The sequence below is a fragment of the Galeopterus variegatus genome, unplaced genomic scaffold (genome assembly GCF_000696425.1).
Source record: "Galeopterus variegatus unplaced genomic scaffold, G_variegatus-3.0.2 Scaffold3715, whole genome shotgun sequence".
NCBI classification, from domain to species: Eukaryota; Metazoa; Chordata; class Mammalia; order Dermoptera; family Cynocephalidae; genus Galeopterus; species Galeopterus variegatus.
In genome coordinates, this window is record NW_007729826.1 from 111,966 (window position 1) to 128,607 (window position 16,642).

The following is a 16,642-nucleotide window of genomic DNA, read 5'->3' on the forward strand; positions in this document are numbered from 1 at the left end:
AAAAAAATTAAATAAAAATAGCTTTTAATTAATTAATTAATTTATTTATTTATTTATTTTTTTTTAAAAGATGACCGGTAAGGGGATCTCAACCCTTGGCTTGGTGTTGTCAGCACCACGCTCAGCCAGTGAGCAAACCGGCCATCCCTATATAGGATCCAAACCCGTGGCCTTGGTGTTATCAGCACCGCACTCTACCGAGTGAGCCACGGGCCGGCCCAAAATAGCTTTTAATTTAAAAAGTAATACATGATCATAGTTAACAGTTCAAACAGCAGAAAGAAGTACTTATGGTAAAAAGTGAAAGTCCTCTTCATATGACCCTCAAGCCTTCTTCCTGCCCTGTGAATTTACAAACATATTTGCTTTGTGTTTTGTTCAATATAGGACATCATACTACACATATTGTTGAGCGACTTGCTTTTTACTTAACTAATCAGAATGTATAAATCCACCTCAGCTTCATTAGCAGCCCCATAGCCTTCCCATCTTCTCAGTACCATAAATGATTCAGTCATTTCCCTGCTAAGGACAATCGGCTATTTCCAGGTTTCCCTCTTACAAATAATGCTGCAGTGAATTTCCCTGTACATTTATCTTTGGGTACAAACGTGAATATATCTCTAGGTTAAAGTCCTAAAAGTGGAATTACTGTGTCAAAGGCACGTGTATTTTTATTTTTATTTTTTCTAAAAGATGACCGGTAAGGGGATCTTAACCCTTGACTTGGTGTTGTCAGCACCACGCTCAGCCAGTGAGCGAACCGGCCATCCCTATGTGGGATCCGAACCCGGGGCCTTGGTGTTATCAGCACCGCACTCTCCCGAGTGAGCCACGGGCTGGCCCTGGCACGTGTATTTTTTGATAGGTCCTGTCAAAGTGTCCCTTAAAAAGATTGTATCAATTTACATTCCCACCAAAATATATGAACAGTGCCTATTTATTCCCTACCAAAGCCATAGATACTTGCTATTTCCATCTATAGATGATGAAAAAATAATAATAGTAATTTTATAGATAATGAAATTATAACACATAGTTGTAAGAAAGTTCTTTAAGGCCACACTAGAGGCTGATGATTCAAATAAGCAATCTTTGCATTTTAATTTGAACTTTTGCCTCTGAAGACAACAATCTTCATTGACTGTGAGTTCTTCAAGAAATACACAAAAGATTAAATGCCCATATAATTTAGTTTAAAATTTATTTATTTTTATTTATTTATTTATTTTTTTAAAAGATGACCGGTAAGGGGATCTTTACCCTTGACTTGGTGTTGTCAGCACCACGCTCACCCAGTGAGCTGACCGTCCATCCCTATATGGGATGCGAACCCGGGGCCTTGGTGTTATCAGCACCACACTCTCCCGAGTGAGCCACGAGCGGCCCTAGTTTAAAATTTTTAAAGTAAAATTATACAATAAATCCATTTTAATAATGAAATTGGTCATTTTGCTATTTTTGAGAAAATTAATAACACTTTGTTCTCAAGCATACAGCAATAACCTTGCAACATGAATTTTTCCTACCAGCCATAAAAAACAGGTACTTGGACTAAACATGCCACGAGTCTGGCTCACTGTGCATATTCATGTATTGAGCCTAATTTCACAATTTCATGGGCATTTTCTCCCAGTGAATCTCAGGCATATTTGTGATTTTGTAAGGCCCTGAAGGGAAGCCCTGGGAGAAATATTTCTTTGTGAATATCTTATAACGAAATTGTTTTTCTTTTCCTTTTAAAAATGCTTCATCAAATAGTATATCACATCCTTAGATTTCAAAAACATTACCAATCTCGGGCCGGCCTGTGGCTCACTCGGGAGAGTGTGGTGCTGATAACACCAAGGCCACGGGTTCGGATCCTATATAGGGATGGCCGGTTAGCTCACTGGGTGAGTGTGGTGCTGATAACACCAAGTCAAGAGTTAAGATCCCTTTACCGGTCATCTTTTAAAAAAAAAAAAAAAACATTACCAATCTAACTTGGACAAAAATATAATTGTGTTTGATGCTGTAGTGTCAGGGTGGCAAAGAAGGGATATCCTTTTCAAGAAAAAATTTGCTGGGAAGGCATAGTTCAGGTTGCAATCCTATTCCTATCTAGCTCAATTTACAGCATTGAGAATGTTCATGGAAAATTCTGAATATTCTGTCTGTGGTACTGAACTCCGCATGTCACCAAGACTTCAGTGAATAATCTACATGGAGTCTTTGAAACCTGAAATTGGGTTGGCTGTTTAGTTCAGTTGGTTAAAGGATGGTCTTATAACACTAAGGTTTGAGGGTTCACATCCCTGTACCGGCCAGCTGCCAAAAAAATAAAAGAAACCTCAAATCAATCAGAATCAGCAGTTTTCTGAACATGAGGTGCTGCCTTTTTGAGAACATAACAAAAAACCATCTGACAAAGCTGTTAAATCTAGAAGTTATGGTTTGACAGTCTGAGAAATGTATACAGTTCTATGAGGTGACATTCAACAATGGTTTCCAGATTCTCTTACTCGTGTAGAAATCAGAGATGAAGTCTCATTTACCTAGGACTATTCTCAGATAGGACAGGGGAAGCTACAGTTATTTTTGCTGAAGTATTTCTTTTTCTTTTCTTTTTTTTTTAAAAGATGACCGGTAAGGGGATCTTAACCCTTGACTTGGTGTTGTCAGCACCACGCTCACCCAGTGAGTTATCAGCACCACACTCTCCCGAGTGAGCCACGGGCCGGCCCTTGCTGAAGTATTTCTAAACCAAAAATAAAAATAATGAGCTGAGAGTATAGGTCCGCTATAATAGTCAGTTTGGGCTGCTATAACAAAGTACCATAGTCTGAGTGGCTTAAACAACAAACATTTATTTCTCACAATTCTGGAGGCTGGAAGTCCAAAGTGAAGATGCCTAGCATGCCTAGCATGGTCCAGTTCTGGTGAGGGCCCTCTTCAGGACTGCGGACTGCTGACTTCTCCCTGTACTCTCACATGAAGAAAAAAAAAAAAAATTGCTGGAGTCCCCTTTTAAGGGCACTGATCACATTCCTGAGGGCTCCATCCTCATGACCTGATAACCTCCCAAAGGCTCTACTTTCTATTACCATCACATCAGGGGTGAGGATTTCAACATATGAATTGGGGAGGGTGGGGGGAGACACAAACATTCAGTCCATTGCAATATATAAGAAGCAAATCACGTAGGGAAGGTAAAGTTAGTACCCATGGGTTGGAAAGATAAGCCATTTCTTTCTCACGTAAGAATATTCCATTATATATTTAATAATGAGAAACAGAAAAGGAAATAAAGTAAAGGAAATGAAGATAGGACACTAATCTATTAGTTCAACCCATATTATATTGAGAGCCCACTATTTATCAGTCACTGTTCTAAGTACTGAGGATTTGAGAGGGGAGAAAAATCCTGCAAAAATCCCTGCTTTCATTGATCTTTGAGTCTAATGGAGGACACTAGAAGTAAATAACCTAAATAAGTCAGAGAAATAGTGTGCTGTATGGTGATAAGTGCTAAGGTTAAAAATAAATCAGGGAAGCAGAATAGGGAGTGTGGGGGGGATGCGATTTTAGATAGGATGACTGGGGAAGGCGTCACCCAGAAAGTAACATTCAAACAAAGAGCTGAAGGGGGTGAAGGAAGAAGTCCTCACAAGTATTTGGGAGAACAGCTTTCTAGGCACATGGAAAAACAAAAGCCCTGAGGCAGGAGTGTATTTCGTGTATTATTAACAGCGGTGTGCTAGAGCAAGCTTGTCCTGGCTCCTGGGAGCCAATTGTTAAGTTTCCAGGAATTTTACAAGCTTGTTGTCAAATGCACACATTATAAAAAATTAAATTATATAAGTTTACCATGAATAAATAAATTATATCACAAACAAAAGTAATAAATACTCAAAATTTATCACTTCCTAAGTATGTAATTGTACTTTACTATTATCTATGCTCGAGGTTATTTATATTAGTGATATCTGAATGATGGATATATTGTATAATGATGTGTCAAAGCGCCTCTCTTCACACTCCAAAATTTGTGACATCACATTGGTAGCCTGAAGTTGGCCACAGTGGCAGTGTTTATACCACGGAAGTTGGCTAAAAGTCAGGACTTCTTCCCCTGAAAGCCTGCTGTTAAACATTTACCATCACACCACTGTGTGTTAAGGACTATCAAATAGACCAGTTGTGATCAGAGTTGACTGAACAAGAGGGAGATGAGGTCAGGGCAATAAGGGTGCCGGGTAGGGGAGCAGATGTTGTAGGGCCTTACCATAGGCCAATGTAAATGCCTTGGCTTTTTTTCTCAATGAGATTGGGAGCCATCAAAGTGTTTGAACAGAGACTTGATGACTTGACCTGACTTTGAATTTTGATAGGATCATGCTAGCTTCTGTGATAAGAATAGCCTGAGGAGCCAAGGGTAGAAACAGGGAGATCTGTTAGGAGACTGCAATAATCCAGGGATTGCTTCTAGGGTGGTAGCCACAGAAGTGTTCAGATTCTGAATATATTCTGAAAGTAGGGTCAAAAGGACTTCCTACAGGATTGGATTGGAATGGAATGTCAAGAGAGGATTCAAGGATTACTCCATGGATTTTGGCTTCAGAGACTGGAAAGGTGGAGTTACTATATTCTGAAATGGGTAAATCTGCAGGGGAATGGGGTGGAATTAGGATGTCAATTCCCAATCACCCATAAATTTCCTTAAAGGCAGGGGCTTTGTGCCAAATTCTTAATGGCGCTTAATAAATATTTGTTAATAAATTAATCTTTTTTTGCAATCATATGAAGCCCTGGAAATAAATGTTGTTGACAGAATAGATGCTACCAGATGTGAAATTCTATGACTCTGTGACTAAAAAAAAGAGAAAAGCTACTAGATGCCACTCTAAATGAGGCCTATTAAACGTTCTTTAATTCTCACCACTTAGTAGGTCTGATTCTTTGCCCTACATCATTCTGTCTGCCTGCTGATCTAATTGCCTCATCACAAGAAGAGATTCGGGTATTATCACCAAGTTTAAAAAGCAGACAAGAGGGCCGGCCCGGTGGCGCACTGGATAGTGCGCCGCTTGGGAAGCGTGGCGGCGCTCCCGCCCGAGGGTTCGGATCCCGCATACAGACCGGTTCCCGCTCACTGGCTGAGCGAGGCGTGGGAGCGGCACCGGGGGTTGTGGTCCCGTTGCCGGTCCCCGGTCCGGTACAGGGGCAACACTGAGGGTTGCGATCCGTTGCTGGACACGGAAAAAGACAAAAAAGAAAAAAAAAAAAAAAAAAAGCAGACAAGAGTAGTAATATATTATCAGGTTTTGATAATATTTTATCAAAATTATGTTTCAAAGCCTTATTTTCATATAATAAACAATATATTCTAACAACGACAATAAAAACTTTCTATGAGGTGTTTTGAATTTAAAAGAAATTCAGAACCTAGCAAAGTTAGTGAATCTATTTCAGTGGTTCTCAGCAGAGGGCAATTTTACCCCCCTCATCCCCCTCACCCTTGCCCCCAAACATTTAACAATCCAATGTTGTCTCACAAAACAACATCGTCAGCCACCGACATTTAGGGCACGTTACAGGTAGATTAGAAGGTAAAAAAAAATTTTTTTTTAAAGGATGACCGGTAAGGGGATCTTAACCCTTGACTTGGCGTTGTCAGCACCACGCTCTCCCAAGTGAGCGAACCAGCCATCCCTATATAGGGATCCAAACCCGTGACCTTGGTATTATCAGCACCACACTCTACCAACTGAGCCACGGGCCAGCCCAGAAGGTAAAATTTTCTAACACCAAGGTCAAGGGTTTGGATCCTCTTACCGGTCTGCCACCAAAAAAAAAAAAAAAGAAAGAAAGAAAGAAAGAAAAAAAAAGTATAAAAATAGAGAAGAAGGAGACATTTTTGGTCGTCACAACTGCTTTGAGAGGGAATGCTACTGGCATAAGAGGCCAGGAATGCAAGGAAACATCCTGCAGTACACAGGACAGCATCCTACAACAAAGAATTATTCAGCCCAAAATGTCAATATTGCAGGGATTGAGAAACCATGACCCATTTGTAAAATGTTTGAAGTTATCCTGGCCCACTAGAGCAAGGGGGGAAAAAAGAGAGAAAGCTGAACCTCAATAAGATCAGTGTTTCTCAAACTTTACTGTAAATACAAATCACCTGGGGGGGTTATGGAACTGCAGGTTCTGATTCAGTATGCCAGCACAGGGCCTAAAATTCTGCATTTCTGACAAACTCCCAGGTGATGCTGATGCTGATAGTCCACGGACAACACTTTGAATGAGGAGGCACTAAATCATGCCACTGTGGTGTTGTTGGGGTAGGATGGGGACAGACGTTCCTTAAGAATTTGTCCTGAGAAAATTTAAAATATAATGTTTCGTGTATGGTATGTGTAAGTTTGTACTGGGCTCATAAAAAATGTTATTTTGGGGGGCCGGCCTGCGGCTCACTCGGGAGAGTGCGGTGCTGAGAACACCAAGGCCACGGGTTCGGATCCCATATAGGGATGGCCGGTTCGCTCACTGGCTGAGCGTGGTGCTGACAACACCAAGTCAAGGGTTAAGATCCCCTTACCGGTCATCTTTAAAAAAAAAAAAATGTTATTTTGGGGTACACTGTATTTTGTAATTCTTTCCTACTGGGAGAAGTTAAAAAATGTATTTATTTCTTTTCTTTTTTTTTTTGTTAAAAGATGACCAGTAAGGGGATCTTAACCCTTGACTTGGTGTCGTCAGTGCCACGCTCTCCCAAGTGAGTTAACTGGCCATCTCTATATGGGGTCTGAACCCATGGCCTTGGTGTTATCAGCATCACACTCTCCCAAGTAAGCCATGGGCTGGGCCGGCTCAGAAAATGTATTTATTTCTAGAGCAGAAGAAATTTCTCTGTGGAGAGATCAAATTAGCATCATAAGTGGATTAGTAGAAAAATCTCAGTACTTCACCCTGCCTCCATGTGGTATTATGTTTAAACCATTTCAAGCTGATTTCTACATGCTTATTGAAAATGTCAGCTCAAACAGCACATAGACCATAAGCCCAGACAGCTCAAAAGGTAAAGGTAGTAATAAAAACAGTAAGTATAATAATGGCTAACATTTATTGAGCACTTACTATGTGTGTGCCAGGAACTTTTCTAAGCACTTTATACTTAGAAAAACCCAGTGAGGTATGAACTATTATTACTGCCATTTTAAAATGCATACAAAGACAAAGAAAGTTAAGGTATCTGAAAACAAGTAAAAGGACACAAAGATACCCAGATAAAATTCAATTAATTAATTGAATGAATGAATGAAATGGGAAGAAGTTTCCTAGAAAGAATAAACTCTTTTAGTTCTATATAAATTCCAGAATATTGGGAGAAGGAAAAGGAAGAAATACTATCCCCAGAAGGAATGAAACATGTAGCTAGAATGGAGTCTTAAAAAAAAAGCTTTATTTTAGTCTGACAAAATTATAAACTTTCTGGTTCTCTTAAAATGTATTTCAGAGTTATGATCAAAATTTCAAAGAAAAAAAAAAACTCAAAGGAAAAGGGTTAGCATAAATTCTAGAAGTTAGCTAGTTATTTAGTATTTATTTAACCATTCTGTTATCTTTACCCAGAGAAATGTTGTAAAAATGAAAGCTTTATTTCAATAACAGGTACCACATTTGCTCAGGCATTTTTTGAAAATTGCCACAATTCATGGAATATTTTCTAAGAGTGGTCCAGTCATGACTTGCCAGTACAACTCTTTTTTTTTAAAAGATGACCGGTAAGGGGATCTTAACCCTTGACTTGGTGTGGTCAGCACCACGCTCACCCAGTGAGCTAACCAGTCATCCCTATGTGGGATCCGAACCTGTGGCCTTGGTGTTATCAGCACCACACTCTCCCGAGTGAGCCATGGGCCGACCCGCCAGTACAACTCTTTATTTGTTCTTTTGTTTTTTTTTTTTTGCGGCTGGCCACTACGGGGATTTGAACCCATGACCTTGGTGGTACCAACACCACCATGCTCTTCCAAGTGAGTGAACTGGCCAGCCCTAACTCTTTATTTGTAAGGTAACTAGAATCTGAAGATTTTCAAATGAATAGTATTTAAATTACTTTTAACATGAAAAGTGAAGTGAAAAATATTACATAAATATATGAGCCATTGCAGTCATAATTTCAGTGATTTTAATTTATCTAAGAAATGTGGGAAACACATATGTATAAGGACGAGATCATAATATCCTTCTCTACAAGCTCCTTTTATAATAATAATTCACTTCCATGGGTGTGTAAAAATTTTTTGTTTGTACAAACATACATTTATTCCTTCTCATTTTATTCTCACTTAGGGAAAATTGGAAAGAAAAAAGTGGGCTCTTGGAATTGAAGAATCAATGAAAATTCTCTTTTCACTCAACACTTTTCAAAAAAAAAACATTTTGGAAGTTGTCAAAGGGACTTTTTTACAAGGCTCTGAATCTTGAACACTTAATCTTTTTCTAGCCAGATAAAGTAATCTTCTGGAAATCAAGTAGCTGTTGTTTATAAGAAAATTGCCTTGGGTCCAGCCTGTGGCTCACTTGGGAGAGTGTGGTGCTGATAACACCAAGTCAAGGGTTAAGATCCCCTTACGGGTCATCTTTAAAAAAAAAAAAAAGAAAGAAAGAAAGAAAATTGCATGAACTTACCATTTATCGGTATCTACCATTTGCCAGGTTACCTCAACAAGTTTATGGAAATATTCAAATTATCTTTTAATTCTGTATTTCCATGAACTTGTTGAAGTGCCCCCATATATAGGTGATCATAAATAAGTCAGAAATGAGGCCAAAGTAAATTCAAATTTCTAAATGTTTGAATGCTTAATAAAATAAAACGTGATTTTTAAAATCTTATATACAGTGAAATTTTGCCATAACACCATAAACACAGAGAATGTATGACATAAATCCAAACTAAAATGATATTTTCCTGATTTAGCCAGATAAGTATTTCACAATGCTTGCCTTGCTTGCAGATATACAGTCTGTTGGACACTGTAAAAAAGCATGTTAGTGTATTTAATTATTTTTTAACCTATTCTGAGATTGATGAAGGCTGAAGTATTTGAAGTATTTGTCTTTCCTACATAAGCCAAATTATACCAAAAGACATATTGAAAATACTGTGCCTAATAATTCAACTATAGGTTTTCTGTAGAACGTAAATATAATTTCTGTGCTCATCACTAATACACTATACAGCCTTTTCTTTCCAGATTGTGTTTACACCATGACAAGCAACATTTCTTTCTTTTTACTGGGGAACAATAGAACTCCCCAACAAGTGTTTTGCAGTGAATTTGGGAAAAAAAGTAGAGCACAGGGTGAGCAAATCAAGTGGGCAAGGGTGCGTGAAGCTGGGGCTCAAGCAGAATGTCAACACCAAAACAACTGGGCCACCGCTGCGGCTGCAGGGGACACGCAGTCACAGGCTTAGCGGGAACCATATGCTATCCACGAGGCTGAGTCAAAACAAGCCCACAGACACGCCAGACTGAGGAAATAGAAAACAGTGCCTGCTTGGTCTTCAGGGGAGATGAAGTGGGAAACCGTGAGGAACACAGACTTAATTACCCAGGTGGCATCTGCATTCTTCCAGGAAGAAGCATCGTCTTTGTGATAGGCCAATGGGCTCGACTCAAAGAAGTTATGGGAAAAAAAGAAGGGGGTCTTAGGAATGACACCCGTGTGAACAGTTCCAGCTTCCTCCTATCTTACCAGGGTACAAACCTCCCTCTCACAGGCGGAGGTTTCAGTTTTCTGGTTGGAAGGAGAGTGTGTCAGGAGGCCAAGAAACTCATGCTATACACAGATCAGTCCAGGGCTTTAGAGAGCTCCCAGGGCCCTGTACCTTTTCTAGAATTTTCAAAGCCCAGGGTGGTTCACAGTGACCTCAGTTTTCTAAGGAGTTCCCACTTCCGCTGCCATTGCTAGAAAGGACTGGAAACGAGTCAGTGGAGTTCTTCACTCAGTCATGGCACGAGAATTTGCCCAGCCTTATCTTAGAGTAGTGTCAGCTCTGATGCCAGAGAAAGATGCAGAGATACCAGACCTGGTCGCTGAAGTGAGGAAGCCTATGATAGAGCGGCAAGGGGCAGGAGGAAGTTTAAACACTCCCCATCTTTCCATCAGAAGAGCTCACTCATGCCTAGCACCTCCCTGAGAGTGTGGAATGCAGCCTGTTCGGCACTCAGCCTCCTGTCTTTCCTGTGAAGGAGGTCAGCAGGGCCAGCTGGACCCTTTGTTTGAATCCCCAGGGTAGGAGATGTGAGGGCACTTCCATAGACCAGGCCTAAGAAGAGAAGAACAAGGCTTCCCTTCCCTCTCCAGCAAGGCCGTCTCACACCCCAGACTGCACTTCTGTCCCGAGAAGACCCAAAGGACTGTTGGCAACCCAGTCATGAGGGGCAGCTTCTGGAAGAATTATCTTCTGGCCTCTGCTTTTGAGAAGCAGTACAGAGGACTGGGCGAGTGTTATTTCTCCCTTGCAGTTTTTCTCACAGATCACTGGCGTGGGGTGGCATTTAAGCTTTAGTGGGAGTGAAAGATTTGCAAGCATGTTTCTTGTGAGATACGAGTGGGAGTTAGAGAAAGGGTGGTTAATGGAGGAAAAAAGGACCACTAAAGGGACCTAAAGGGGTAGAACGAGGACCAGTGAGGGAGGAAGAGTGAATGAGGCTTCAGAGACAAACTCTGCCTATCCCAGAATCTAGAGAAAGAGGTAGAATCACATGCAGATCTAAGACAACCGGCAGAAAGTCATAGTGAGGTTCTTGGTGGGAGAACATGAGACGATTTGCTTCTATTGGCCCCAGCAAACATGAAATCCCCAAAGTCTTTTGCACAACGTAACTTCATTGGTTGTTGAAAGCTGTAGCCAAACAACTTAGACTGTGGAAATAACTGGCATACAGCAAAACACACAAGGTTTACTCAGCAGACAAGAAAACTTTTATTTATGAATTCCACATCTATATTCCAAATTCTGCTCCTACGGGAGATATACGACTTTGCAGTAACTCCTCAGTGTGGAGAGAGAGTTTGAACTGTTTCAAAAAAAGTGAATTTCACAGGACCAAACAATATTTTTATCCATGTTGCCACTTCTTTAAAAAATTGGAGTTGTGAAATGGAGCAGTGGAAAATGTTTAGGATCAGGAGGTCTGTGACCCACAAATATGTACAATCAATTATGTTTCAATTAAAAAAAAAATAAAAGAATCAGGAGGTCTGGATTCTCCTCCCAGTTCCGCCCTTAATAGACAGAGCTCTTCACCATCTGTGAAGTGATTGAACTGTTAGAAGGTTCCTAAGGTCCTTCTGGCTCAATGACAATCCTTAACTTCTGTGTATTCTTTTCTTCTTGAAGATTATAGCAGATAAAGAGAAGGGCAGAAATGTTTTTTAAATTGGTAATTTTGAGGATGTGTAGCTCAAGGAAGCATTCTGTATACTTACTTAATCATTCATTCACTTAACTAATTTTTTTTTTTTTTTTTAAGATGACCGGTAAGGGGATCTCAACCCATGACTTGGTGTTGTCAGCACCACGCTCACCCAGTGAGCAACCGGCCATCCCTATATGGGATCCGAACCCGTGGCCTTGGTGTTATCAGCACCGCACTCTCCCGAGTGAGCCACGGGCCAGCCCCTTAACTAATTTTTTGAGTCCCACCACTGTCATGTTCTGTGCTGGGGCTGGGGAAAACCATGATGAGAAAACCTTTTACTTCCCTAGGCAGAAAAAGACCAAATGATAAAAAATGTTTTCTTCCAATAAAAAAAAAAAAAACAAGAAAAGGCAAAAAATATTATTATTATTATTATTTTTTTAAAAAAGATGACCAGTAAGGGGATCTCAACCCTTGGCTTGGTGTTGTCAGCACCACGCTCAGCTAGTGAGCAAAGCGGCCATCCCTATATAGGATCCGAACCCGTGGCCTTGGTGTTATGAGCACCGCACTCTACCGAGTGAGCCACGGGCCGGCCCTGGAAAAAAATATTTTTTACTGATGTAATTTTTCCTATAATTGGATCTATAATAGTTTTTTAGTAATCACACATATTTTTATACATTTTGCTTAAATTAGTTAAAACTGAGTTGTTTAGGTTTTTAAAATGTTATCCTTAACATGTTGGGGTTCATTTAGTTGTGAGTTGGCTTTTTATTTTATTTTATTTTATTATTTTATTTATTTATTTATTTATTTTTTTTATAAAGATGACCGGTAAGGGGATCTCAACCCTTGGCTTGGTGTTGTCAGCACCACGCTCAGCCAGTGAGCAAACCGGCCATCCCTATATAGGATCCGAACCCGCAGCCTTGGTGTTATCAGCACCGCACTCTACCGAGTGAGCCACAGGCCGACCCTGTGAGTTGGCTTTTTAAAAAAAATACCAGGGCTGGCCTTTTAGCTCAGTTGGTTGGAGCACAGCCTTGTAATACCAAGGTCAATGGTTTGGGTCCCTTGGGCTGGCCTGGTGGCGCACTGCTACAGTGCGCCACTTGGGAGCATGGCGGCGCTCCCGCCGAGGGTTCGGATCCCACATACAGACCGGTTCCTGCTCACTGGCTGAGCGAGGTGCGGGCGCGACACCGAGGGTTGCAATCCCGTTGCCGGTCCCGGTCCGGTAGGGGCGCGACACTGAGGGCTGCGACCCGTTGCTGGACACGAAAAAAAAAAAAAAAAAGAACTCATACTCTTGTGTTCATTAAAATATAAGAACTTTAAACTAGTGTGCATTTATGTAATTTAAACTTTTGTGGTATGCTAGTCAATTGCCCTAGCTTCATAGGATGGCCCTGAAATTTTTCAAGTGATTTTTTTTTTTTTTTTTTTTTTTTTAAAGATGACGGGTAAGGGGATCTTAACCCTTGACTTGTTGTCAGCACCATGCTCCCAAGTGATCTAACCGGCCATCTCTATGTAGGGATCCAAACCGATGGCCTTTGTGCTACTAGCACCACACTCTCCCAAGTGAGCCATGGGCCAGCCTTCAAGTGATTTTTTAGAAAATTTAAGACTGTGGGCCACTGCACATCCAGTGCAGCCACAGACACAGCCCAGGGTCGCCTGCCCTGGGGGCCTGGGCCTTACCCCCGCCCCGCCACTGCACTTCCAAGCCAGCCACGGAATCAGCTGGTGCCTGGGATCCTGAGACGTCGGCTGGGCCAGCCTTGCCCCTACCCTCAACCAGATCCTATAACATACTTATTAACCACGTGTGTTTCTTTGGGGTGTGTGACTTATCTGCTCATGTCCTTCACCAAATTTCTGCTTAGATTTCTCTAATTCATTTTTGAGTTCTTTTGCAATAAGGATGTTAATCTTTGTGTGTTGGGGGGAGAAAAAAAAAGTAGCAAGTAGAATAATGGTTACCAGAGGCCAGGAGGGGTGGAGTGTGTGTGTGTGTGTGTGTGTGTGTGTGTGTAAAATTAGTGGTGAACTCTAAAGGAGAAAAAACTATGCTATCTACCCTAAGTGAATCATTGTGCAGGATATGCATGTATTGAAACAACACATGATACCCCACAAAAATAAACATAAATAAAATTGAAAAAGAAATTAAGGAGCCGGCCCGGTGGCGCACTCGGTAGAGTGCGGCGCTTGGGAGCTCGGCAGTGCTCCCGCCGAGGGTTCGGATCCCATATAGAGACCGGTCCGCTCACTGGTTGAGTGTGGTGCAGGCGCAACACCAAGGGTTGCGATCCCGTTACCAGTGACAAAAAAAGACAAAAAGGACAAAAAAAAAAAAAAAAAAAAAAAAGAAAGAAATTAAGGCTGTTTGCTTATTTAAATAATGGTGACAAATTGCCACTTTTTCTAGCACTGCTGCTAAAGTGTTTGTTTTAATAAAAGAAATGTGACCATGCCACTTTTCCTTCTCCTCTCCAGCTCCCCATCCCTAGCTCATACCTTTTAAAAAATCCTTCAGTGCAGGCCGGCCTGTGGCTCACTCGGTAGAGTGCGGTGCTGATAACACCAAGGCCACGGGTTCGGATCCTATATAGGGATGGCCGGTTTGCTCACTGGCTGAGCGTGGTGCTGACAACACCAAGCCAAGGGTTGAGATCCCCTTACCGGTCATCTTTTAAAAAAAAAAAAAAAAAAAAAAAAAAATCCTTCAGTGGCTACCCATTACCTTATAAGCAAAGGAACCCCACTCTCTAGTACATCAGGCCAGTACCTTGTTGACTGGGCACTGGTCCACCTGTCCTGCACATGTTCTGAGGCTTGTACACTGTCCACTCAGGCCACACTGATTGCCATTTCCCAGAGGAACATGTTCTCAGCTCTGGTCCTTTACACATGCTGCTCCCTCAATCCAGAATGTTCTTTACTCTCTTCCTCCACAGGCTTCACTGATTCCCTGGACTTGGGTTCATTCCTGTGTCTAGACCCATCCTGGGACTTGCCTGCTGCAGTGGAATGGTCCTCTTCCACACCCATCTCCTGACGACAAGGAGAAATTCCAGGGTGGTACACAGGGCTGGACATAAGACATTCTCAATAAAAGATGTTTTGAATCAGCAGCCACCAAAAACAAAACAAAACAAAACAAAAAGATGTTTTGAGTGAATAAATGAATTAACGAGCATACATCTTCAGGTGACATCCTAAGCAGGGGGATCATCATGAGGGAAGACAAGCAAGGTGAATTAGGGATTCCGAAAGGAATTCAGAATGGCTGGGGAGGCTAGAAAACAGAGATGGGACAGAGAGAGAAACAAGAACAGTTCCAGCTGGTTAGACAATTTGCTCTTTACCCTGGAGACAATGGTGAGTCATTGAGGGGTTTTGGGAAAGGGGGTAATTAGATGAGCATTTTAGAAAGAACGTTGTGAAGAATAGAGTTGAAACAAGCAAGATTGGGGACATGGAGATATGCCAGAGTGACTGTTGCAGGAAATCAACGGAGAACTGTTGATGGCTTGAACAAATGTTGCTGCTGGGAGGGTGGCAGGAAGCAGAAAGATTGAAGAAACGTTAAGGGTTCAGACTTGTCAGAACTTAGTGGTTCATCAGCTATGCATCCTCCCTTCCCAGCCAAATGATAAACTTCTGGAGAGCAGGAACTCTGCAGTATGTATGTGTCTTTGTAGTCTGTTAAGGTACCTATGGTGCCAACCTATTAATGAGGTGCTCAAGAAATATTTGTTGAATTCTGGGCCGGCCCATGGCTCACTTGGGAGAGTGTGGTGCTGACAATATCAAGGCCAGGGGTTCAGATCTCTATATAGGAATGGCCGGGTAGCTCACTTGGGAGAGCGTGGTGCTGACAACACCAAGTCAAGGGTTAAGATCCCCTTACCAGTCATATTTAAAAATAAAAATTTGTTGAATTAGTAAACGAATGAATTAATGAAACTTTGTAACTATACACAAGATACAACTGATAAGTCCTTACTCTTAAAAACAAAACAAAAAAACTCACACAACTTAGATTTATACAAGGCTCAAAAAAATGTGTATTAAGGTAGTCATTTCATACGCCAAGGTCAAGGGTTCAGATCCCCAGCCAGCCACCAAGAATAAGAAAATAAAATATAAATAAATAAGGTAGTCATGTTAGGCCTGAAACAGGGCAGAAAAGGCTAGCCTGTGGGGTGTTCCTGTTGTCAAAAAGGCAAATAAAATCAATTTATAAAATATCCTATTACTCCTCAGAAAAAGGAGACTGTTATAGACTCTTATTCTAAAGCAAATGCTTAATTTCATCTTATACAATTTGTGCAAAGGAAAAAGTGTGTGTAACCAGTCACTTAGAATCACATTACATAGAGATCCCTTGTCCAATGTAATACCGTATGCTATTATATTCCACATCTGTTTTAAGAAATCTTGTCGCTTAGACATGTCAGAAATGTCAGAAACAGTGTCCTGTGCTTTCTGTACAGAAAAATCCTGTGTACTTTTCAGATTCTCTCTGGAAATTTTCTTGTAACTATCAAAGTATTGAACTATGATTTCTGAAGTTGTAGGGCAAATCAACCCACAAAAAGACCTGTCAGGTATGGTGGAAGAAGTCATTATAGTTGATCAATAACTCACAAAAAGAAAAAACAAAAAACCCAAAAAATAAAGGAAAAAAATCAATAACTCATTAGCAATAATATTAACGGTTAACATAATAAACACATTTAGCCTACATGATGAATGCTTTGATTCATTCTTCAACCTTAATTATTTCCACAATCAAAGAAGTGATGACAAAAGCTTAAATTTCAAAGTTCAATGTCCTATCTAAAACATTTTCAAACAAGGTAATAATTAAACAACACACAAATAAGAAACGAAGTCATAAAGACTAATTCATCTTTTCATTTGAATAACTTGGTGGTAAAATGGGAAAGAAGCATAAATTATTATAATTTTTTTGGTGGCTGGCCGGTATGGGTATCCGAACCTTTGACCTCGGTGTTGTAATACTGCTCTCTACCTGACTGAACTGACTGGCCTGCTCTTTTTATGTTTATATATATGAATTATATATATATATTTTTTTTAAAAAAGATGACCGGTAAGGGGATCTCAACCCTTGGCTTGGTGTTGTCAGCACCACGCTCAGCCAGTGAGCAAACCGGCCATCCCTATATAGGATCCGAACC

At 40.8% G+C, this 16,642-nt stretch overlaps 1 long non-coding RNA gene across 1 annotated transcript in view; it reads right to left on the bottom strand.

The window, feature by feature from the left end:
• Nucleotides 1-2,840: 2,840 nt before the first annotated feature.
• The window catches only part of LOC103601389, a 28,663-nt gene continuing 14,861 nt past the window's right edge, over nt 2,841-16,642 (bottom strand). Inside the window, exon 3 of the long non-coding RNA XR_551452.1 lies at nt 2,841-2,961. This is a non-coding gene — a long non-coding RNA (uncharacterized LOC103601389). The remainder of the gene's footprint in view (nt 2,962-16,642) is intronic.